This window comes from Epinephelus moara, chromosome 4 (assembly GCF_006386435.1).
Source record: "Epinephelus moara isolate mb chromosome 4, YSFRI_EMoa_1.0, whole genome shotgun sequence".
In the NCBI taxonomy this organism is placed as follows: Eukaryota; Metazoa; Chordata; class Actinopteri; order Perciformes; family Serranidae; genus Epinephelus; species Epinephelus moara.
In genome coordinates, this window is record NC_065509.1 from 6,431,879 (window position 1) to 6,441,843 (window position 9,965).

The following is a 9,965-nucleotide window of genomic DNA, read 5'->3' on the forward strand; positions in this document are numbered from 1 at the left end:
AAATACAACATAACCAACAGCAAGAGGTTGTTATTAGCGATGGTCATTACTTTCAGCTCCAGTTTGCAGATTTGTGGTTTGGGTTCAGGTCATTGATGAATGCATATGTTTACGGGGCAGGTGGAGAGTGGTTATGACAGTTGATGTTCCAGCAAACATTAAACATTCCACCCTGTTTTCAAGCTGAATAAAGGCAGATTTATCATTGTGCATCAGCTCTATGCAGAGCTATACTCTATGCACACTGTAGCCTCCGCATGTGGCCTACACTGTTGTGACCTCTTATACTGTGACCCACGGCGGTGGGGATGATTCAAAATTAATCTAAAACACACAGTAAAAGTGGCTTAAAATAGCAACAGTAATAAACACAAGTACACAAATTGCCTTCATTATAACTCGCAAGAGTCACAGACAAAACACTTGTCTTTAGCTGGACACAACAAATACAACATGCTATAAATTAGCCTAGCGGCAAGCAGAATAGACCCCTAATAATATGAAGCCAGGAACAACAGCAACATTTAACAAAAGTAGCGTTGAAAAATTCCGCCTCAAAAACAATTCACAAGGTTCACCCCAAAACAACTGTCTTGACCTAGGCGTGTTTTCCCCACACATACAACATGCTAATGTTATTAGCCTATGACATTTTAGATTGTATAAATTAAGCTAGTGACCAGCAGAGTCTTTCTCTACTCATATGAACCCAGGTTAAATCACATAAGGAACATAAAATGGCATTGTGTGGGGGCTTTATTGTCTTCACAATTTATTGTTTCTGATCTGTGAAATACAAGTAAATGAAAAGCTTCATTTCCACTGAGGGAAATGGTTTCAGCTTACAAAAAACAAACAGGAGGTCTGCGTCATCGTGGCGGGCAGGCACATTTCTGGGGAGGTGCAAGTCAGGTACAGCGTCAATTCTAAGCAGAAGCATCCCCCTTAAAGGGATAGTGCATCCAAAAATTAAAATTCACCGATTATCTACTCACCCAAATGCAGAGGGAGGCTCAGGTGAAGTTTTAGAGTCCTCACATCCCTTGCAGAGATCACATAAACACATAATTGAAACCACAAAATATCTCCATGCTGCTCGTCCGTAGTGATCCAAGTGTCCTGAAGCCCCGACATAAAAAGTTGAAGTCATTTGAACTCTGTTTTTAGCCTCATTGTAGCCTGCAGCTCTAACTGCTTCTCTGTGCACCACGCTCACGTGTGCGCACTTGCGCGAGACCGTGAGACATGGGCACCGCATTCACGTGTGTTCACGTGCTTTGACTGGTCTCGCGCGCAAGTAAGTGGCTGAATTTTCATTTTTGGGTGCACTATCCCTTTAAGATACTTGGTCTCTACCATAGCTTTTGTGTCCTAAAGTCCCACAATGCTTTGTGTTGCTCACTAATGTTCATGTCATGATCCTATTCTCTATAGGAATTAAACAGGAGCTCCACTCTAACACGCTGTCATTCGATGTTTGTGCACAGTCTCAAATTAAAAAACAGGCAGCATAATCTTAAACAAACATTAAATGACTAAAACAAGGTGAAAATTACAGCAAAAAAGGTTGAAAATCCATCAGCAGCCAGTGAGAGGGCTGAAAACCTCACTATCCTACTCATCAATGCTCGATCTGTCTCTGCTGCACCAGGTGAAAAATATCAAGCAAACAATGACCTGTCATGTCTGAATGAAGCCAAAAGGACCATTAACGTAGAATACACCTACTGTATGTCTGAGTGACATAAAGCCAATACTGTAACAGAAAGATAAAGCCAGCAATGTTACATATTCTCTGTCTGAAATGAAGTCTTTAGGAACTGTTAGTTCTGAGCCAGAAATAACTGCCAGCTGCTACATGTTTCTCACTAATGACATGACCGTCCAAGCTGTAAAATATTTGTGCTGAGGATCATTACAAATCTGCAACACATTAAGCAATATAAATAAAGAACGATGAGGAAAGTAGAACACATTTTTCACTCTGGCCCCACCATGTAACATCTCTTTCATTCTGCTTTTATTTTAGGCTCATCTGTTTATAAATGCCACTGACACTGTCTCTCTCTCTCTCTCTCTCTCTCTCTCTCTCTCACACACACACACATACACACTCACACTGAGGAGCAGAGTAGTGTCTAGAGGCCTAAAGCTGAACACGTCCTCAGAGACATGTTCGACAGCTCCCCCGAGCAGCACCATCCCACCCCTCCCTGATCCCAGCGCTGGAAGGGGGGGGCAGAGGGAGAGCTGTCCTGTGCAGCGTCACCCTCCTCTTGCAACCCAGGTGATAAGAGCCCAGCCGACAGCAGGACAAGAAGGAGAGAGGACAGTATGTGAGGATGGGTCTGGGAGAATGTGTCATGAGAAAGACTTCAATTTTGTGAATTCTTTTTTATCTTTTATAGGCCACATAATTCTTTTGGAAGGGATATAGAAGCTGTTTCACATTATTTTGAAAGAAAAAAAAAAGGTTTTGTTAAAGGCCTGTCCGTCATAAAATTGTTTGACTGCTCCAACATTTTATATATTTTAAAATACACATAAAGGGAAAGAGCAAACACTGTAATGACACCACCCCCCCCCCTTTCTTTTCTGTTTTTTTTTTGTTTGTTTTTATTTTTCACTTTTGGTCATGTGGGGTGATCACAGATGTGGGTGATGACCTGTAAAGAGGGTGTAGTGGGCGGGTAGGATGGGATTGGGTTATAGGGCACTGGGTCCTCTGGTGAGCACGTGGTAGGATTCACTTGGTGCTTTCATTTCTCTGGAAGATGCTCTTTTTCCTTATTCTGTTCGACAAATGTTACATTAGGATCATTTTCTTTTGCACTTCTGAACATCCTGCTTATGCCTCTGCAAAATTAATAAAAAGAATATTACCATGGTAATAGTGTCTGTGTGTGTGTGTGTTTTGTTGTTGTTTAACCTTAGCATAGAAGTGACAATGGAGAGTAGCAGGTGGTTTCTACTGTGTTTAGTAAAGTCCTGTCTCTCTTAACCTGTGTAGAGTAGCTGTGTGCTAAGCACTGCTTCACATACTTGTTGTAAACTGTAGCTGGCACTAAAGACACTGTGTCATTATGGAGAGCTACAAAAATGAATGTGTGAATCTTGGTATACCATGAAGCAGCAATCAGAGTTTAAGTTTGCACGTAATTAAAAAAAATTGAAAATAATTTAAGTCAACACCATTTTTCTGATACCTATTTTCAACCAAAATTAGCGCATGTTACTGGATTTTTTTAAACACAGAGAATAGGCCATTGAGTGCTTTTCATTGCCAGTAGACTAGTAGACCTTTCTGTTTTTCACTGGTGTGTGATGTCTGCCATCAAGGAAAAAACAGGCTTGTAAACAGTAGAAAACAGCATGGAGGCCAGTGAAGACACTACAGTGCTTACATCTTTTTATATTTGTTGCATATTCAGTCTCCCTTTCAAATCTGGTGCCGACTAAATTGGATCGATGTTTGTGCGCTGCTTTGCCGGAGACAGACAGTATTTTGTGGTGACGCATCATTGCATCTCACTGGTCATGGGGCTAAAATTAACACGTTCACCCGGGTGTTGAATTTTCCATCGCTGCCGATCAAAGGTGGAGCTGATAAATAACCGTGACTACTGCAGAGTCATTTGACCGGGGTGTAAATGCTGATTGTTACCTTTCCCATTACATTAAAAAGCCAGATGTTAGTGGGTGTTTATGGGTTTTTTGTACAGTGGAAAATGAGCTTAACTGAGACACTTCAAACCAATGACAAGAGCACAGACAAAAACACAATTACATATTGTTGTGTAATAACCAAACTGTTTACTGTTAACTTTAATGTAGGATCCCATCACTCAGAGTAAGATGATTGAGAAAATATGTTTTCACGGACTGTGAAATTCAGAGCATATGAGTTGTCTGCACGTGGTTTTCAACATGGAAGTGGCTGAGCTAGCGGCTAACAGCTAACAGTGCCAACTCCATAAACAGCACTAAACAGCGGCGACAGTGCTGACAAAGTTAACAGTGTTCACCAGAGGGGAACCAGTACACAAAATGCCATCTCGCTATCAGCAGTAATCGCTGCATGAGTGCATTGCAGAGCAGCAGCGATGAGCTAGCCAGCTAGTCATTTGCACGTGCACTAACATGCACCCACAGCCAGACCGGCTTACCACAACAAACCACAAAGAAGCTGGGATTACAACACAAACTGAGGTAGCATGACTCAACGTTACGCCACTAGATCTCCACTACGGATGAAAATGGTTAACCGTCAATTAAGAGTATTTTTTAATGGTTATCAATGTTGGTCTGTGCATTAATTCTGACACCGCACACTACTCAGGCGTGGTGGCAGCTAACGTTAGCTAGCAACATCGCGCATTCGACGATTACTGCTTGTAACACGTTCCTGACCTAACAGTGTTGCTATCGAAATGTTGGGCTCTCCTGGTGTTCCCCCCAGGTCACCCCAGTGAGTAACCCCCTTTAGTGTTAATGATTACTGTTAGGTCTGTTAGTGCTGTTAGCACTGTCAGCACTGTAATTGGTGCTAACATAGTTAACAATGCTAACAAGGTTTTATAGCTCAAGATTAAGCTGCTTACTCACTTAGGTGACCTATGGAGATCAGAGGGTGGTCAACATGTACTGCAGCAACTCCTTTCCATCACGGGACGGTGTCACTAGCAATAACCACCGAATGAGTGGCAAGCTATGAGCGAGCTAACTTCCACCCAACCCTGGTGGTGCGCAGTGCAAAGGCTAATGTTAATTTACCAGTGGAGAATGGAGCGTGGGCCATGGGTGCTGTGTTTCTGAATGCTAATGCGACTAGCAGCTGTCTGTCAACAAAACCAACAGCAAACTCTCTAAATGTACAGTGCTTTGAAATGTGATACTGAAGCTCACTGAGTCAATGGAGCACTGGACTAAAATAAATGGCCTCTTGTATTGTACATCATTTTACATTTTTTTTTTTTTTCTTAGAAATTAACCAGTTAGTTACTGGTTAATGAGTGACACTGACATCACTAATCTTCATATAGCAAAAAGGGATTTGCTACTTTAATGTTCTAAATGTCGCATACAGAACTTTTAAGAAACCCAAAATGGCACCATAAGACAGTTTGCTCTATAAGTTTCCTGTCCTGTCTCTCTTTCTGAGATTTGTTCAAAGTCCGTCACTCAGTCATCCACATCTGAAGGGCCCATAATCAACCTTCACGCACACCATCCACACCCGCCTGCGGCTTTATTTCCCCCCGCACTGACCAGCGGGGAATTCAAGCACCAATTCACCGTGATGACGCTTTTTTTGTGTGTCTGGTGGCATCTGCAAAAGAGGAGCGCTGTGACATGAAAAGTTCAGCCTCCTATAATCCGCTTTGCCTTTGTGAAGTGAGTGACTTTGAAACTCGCTATCACAATTACCCCCACCACACCCCTCCTCCTCCTCCGCTCTCCCTCCACCAGCTCACCGGAAATAGAAAGAGAGACGTTGCTCTCTCTATTTCACCGTCCGTCTCTCTTCAAATCCTCCCATTTGTTTGGGGAATTGTAAGTCTCTCCTTTTTTTTGTTCTTAAATTATCTTTCATTATACTCTATTGGTTTTTCTCATTTGGAGCCTGGTGTGCATAAACGCACATGGAAATTAAAACTTTTTGGTTTGTGACAGAGATTAGCGTTGAGTGGAGGTCAAACATAATAGCTTCCATTTAACAAGAAAATAGATATGATTATACTGCGCTTGCTCTCCGTTCAACTTTTGTCCTCAATCTAAACGGTGCTGCTCCGATAGCTCTGCCCTCATTACGCAGCGACAAAAGGGCCCGGGCCGATGGTTCACACCACCGCTCCTTGCTATTTGTCATCCTATATTTAACATCAGAATGGGATTCTGAAGCCAGAAAAGAGAAAGACGGAGACATTTCATCTGTGCTTTTTTACCCCTCCTCTCTGTTTGCTTGTAATATTTATAGTGCGCACCAACAAAAGGCTTTTGTTGGCATCAGATGAACAAATCGATGAATATTCAGGGTGTACCGGAAGATTAAGCAGGACTACAGATGATTTAGGATGTGTATCTGAACTCTACCGCATTATTGGTTCATCACCATCTGCAGATACCATAATCTACCTCGGATTACAGCCGCAACATCTACTTCAGACAGATAAAAACACACAACAAGATCTCCTAAATCTACATGGCTGGTGTAAAAAGGAATGAGTGGATTACAGAATGTGTGTCGCCTCGTCAGAGGAGACGGCGAAGGGCGATAAAAGATTATTTTTTCTTCTTGATTTGTAACTCAACATACGGAACATATTGAGGTCATGTTCGCCTATTATCACATGTTTTGGGGAAGTAATCACAAGTGTTCATTTCATGCTCAGATTAGTCTGCTGCAAGGCTTTAATCACTCAGCTCAATCAATACACTGTGGTAGCACTGATAGAGAGAATCAAGTGTTTTTATTTTTGCTACCTTGTACGGAAAGCCAAAAAGCTCTTAAACCTGCTGCTTGACTGGAAGGCTCCAAATAAAATATCAATTTGTACAAGGTTTACAGCATTGAAAACCTCCGCCGTATAACCCAAACGACAAGTCTGGGCCTGTAATAAAAGTGCCATATGTCTGTCTCTCTGGTGTGGTAAATGTTGCAGAGCACTGCGATATCATCTGCCAAAGAGCCAGCGCTTCACCCAGCACCAAAACTGATTTGTCTTGCACATATGTCGCCTCATATCTACCAAACTGTACTTATTCATTTCATATCGAGACTCAATCAGAGTGACCATGAATACACTGCACCAGCTTGCTGACAGGAATTAAAAACATGACCTCATGGGTTCAAAAAATACATTTTTCAAATTAGAAGATTGTTTCTCGTTATGCTGAGGTGCTGAGACTTTTCAGACATGAATCAAATCTAATCAGGTATGGTAAATATTAATTAAGTGCCCTTGAGCAGCCAAAGCTTTAAAATGCTGCTTACATGCAACGCACACCTCTCAGAACACGTATGTACTTTGGCTTTTGTCACATATTGAAATCAGAACTTTTACTTGAATATGTCTGCGTACATCTTCCACCACTACTACTGTTTTAACAATGCATTATGTTTTATAAACTCATATGCTTTGTTTGTATAATCTGGATTTAAGCCGGCAGAAAAAATACAAAGTACGACAGAATGGAAATAAACAAGTGAAGTGCAAGTATTGCACAGAAACTAGATACTTGCGCTCAATATCTATATCCAATATCCACTATTTATGGATGCACTTTTGAAATCTGTCCTCACAACCAGCCTGAATTCAATTTTTGCAAACTGTAAATTGTATTGAACCTAAAAATAGCCCACAACATGACCATATGTTTCAAATCTCTTCATTTGGTCATGTGCAAAGAGTATAATATAACAATAACTTTTGCCATATTTGCTGAAACTGTCACTAGATCTACATAGTAGTACATGGGACAGATAATCTGTGGAAAAAAGTGGTCCTCTGCCCTTCTAATAGCCCTTCTAATGGTATTTTCTAGAATCCACCACAACTTACAGAAAACAACCAATCAGAGCTGAGGAGTCTCTAACACAGCTGTCCATTATGTCAGTCTCTGCTTATGAACTGCAGTCAAGCTGTCAAAATAGGCAGCGCTTTTCTCTCCCCTCAAATTTTTTCAAAAACATATTTTAGTGTACTGTTTGAGGAAGTTTGAGGCCTATGTTGAAAACAGCGAGCCAAAACGAAGCTCAGCACACTGGCCCGTTAAAGACTTTCTCATTTTACAGCTTAACAGTACACTTTGAAAGCGGAGGTGCCACAACAAAGCAAATGGAAGGATACAATTAATAAGATCTAAGATCTAAATGGAGATGATACACCACAGCATTAGGAAGCAACTATTTGATGCAAGATGGAAGAGAATGTAAAAAACAGGTATAATACAAAAGTGATAAGGTAGGGGGGAATGAAGGGAGGACGATGTAAGAATGTATGTATGTATGCAATATTATTAATATTACAGACATTTCTACTATAATATTAATTTTGTTTGTTTGTTTTGTTTGTTTTTGTTATTTGAGATGTGGGGATCGTGGGGTGGGAGGGATATACAGTAGCTATGTAAAGACTGACACTTCCTTTTTTCTTTTGTTTCTATGAAGATGATCCCAACTGCTGAAAAGGACTAAAATTTTGCTAAGTAAAGAGTATAAAAAAAACAGTACACTTAAATATGTTTCCTTAAACATCTGAGGGGAGAATAGGCAATGCAGTAACATAATCTTGATCATATTTGATCAGCGCTGCCCAGTTTTACAGTTTGACCACAGTTCACAAGCAGTGATTGACAGCTGCATTAGAGACTCCTCAGCTCTGATTGGTTGTTTTCCAACAGCCTCTGTAGATTCTAATGAGTGCCATTAGAGACATTACAAGGTGGAGGTGGGACTTCTTTTTTTATCTATCTGTCTCATGTAATACTGTCCGTATATAGTGACAGTTTCAGCATATATGACACAAAGTAATTTTCATAAACCAAACCAGATGTAGCTTTATATTCCTGTTGAACACAGTGCACACAGTGGAATTCAGCTTCCTCAAGTTTTGCCCAGAGACCCAGAAAACAACCAGTGCTCCTATAAATGAATCATGCTGCCGTCTTTGTGTGTTAGTTTGTGGTCATTTGATTAAACACAGCTTTACACACACACACACACACACACACACACACATCAGGTTGTAAAGCAGGACCTGTCTTGATCGATATTAAATCATGCAACTTCCCTGACCATTTGGCGGTTAATCAAATGACTAAAGAACAATTGTCACACAGTGTAGCAGACGCGTTTGGGTCCTGGAGGACTGGGGCCCCAGGGTAGTTTCCTAGTTTGCTCTGGGGTATAAAGCCATGACTGTGGAAACTGTGTCTCAATTTGCATTCTTCCGCACTTACACTTGCTATTCTGAGTGCATAAGTGCGTTCACACTGACAAGTAGGCCTATGGCAAAATGCAGTGCACTATGAGTGCCCGGTGTACTCATTAGAGGATGAAACAGAAATAGATTTTCACTCCTTTTACACCCACTCCCACAATCCTGGAAATCGTGTTTTTGAATAATAAATAAAATGGCATTTAATCATAGTAAAATGTCACATTTATATATAGAAAGTCAAGCATACTGAGTAAACTATAAAGTATAGCATAAAGCTGCAACAACTCCATAGCTAGCATAACTGCTGCAAAAAAATTGTAGATAACTAGTCTGTTAGCCTGATGGTAACACACAATGGAAATAACCATTAACACGCTAACAGAAATGAGCACTTTGATCGCGATAATATTACCTTAACAAACAATCCATTTTACTTCACAGGCTTAATATATGCCATATGCTGCATGTATGCTCTGTGGAAACAAACTAATGAACGAAAGTCCTTGGCGATGCTGATTGCTGATTGGCTGTCGCATCGCGAATCGGTCACTGCTCACATTTTCCAACCCTCACAAATTAGCATATGGCGTGAAATCACGCTACTCACTTCATTTGCACAGCTTAATTCACAAATTTAGCTTTGCATCCATCGCACCCCCCAGTGTCGAATTCACGTCTGATCGCGTCTTTACATTGACCTTACATGTTATTCACGTAGGAGCTGCTGACTGATTTCACATTGTTGGCTCAGTACTGTTACTATGATTCCTGGCCCGCCTGGTCCAATTAACTTTGTTTCCTGTCCAGTGCCAGTCATGTTATGAAAGGTGAAATTAACTCATCCCGTGGGAGTCCAACAGGAATCCCACAAGAATCCCGAAAAATGGTCAGCCTCTAGTAATCATAATTATCCAAAAGCTGATTGTGGAACATTGGACACCCTAAATGGTCACCATCTTGGCTACGTAGATGAAGGGGAAGGTCCACCAAACCTTTGAAAATGGTTGCCAAGGAAGCTGCAGT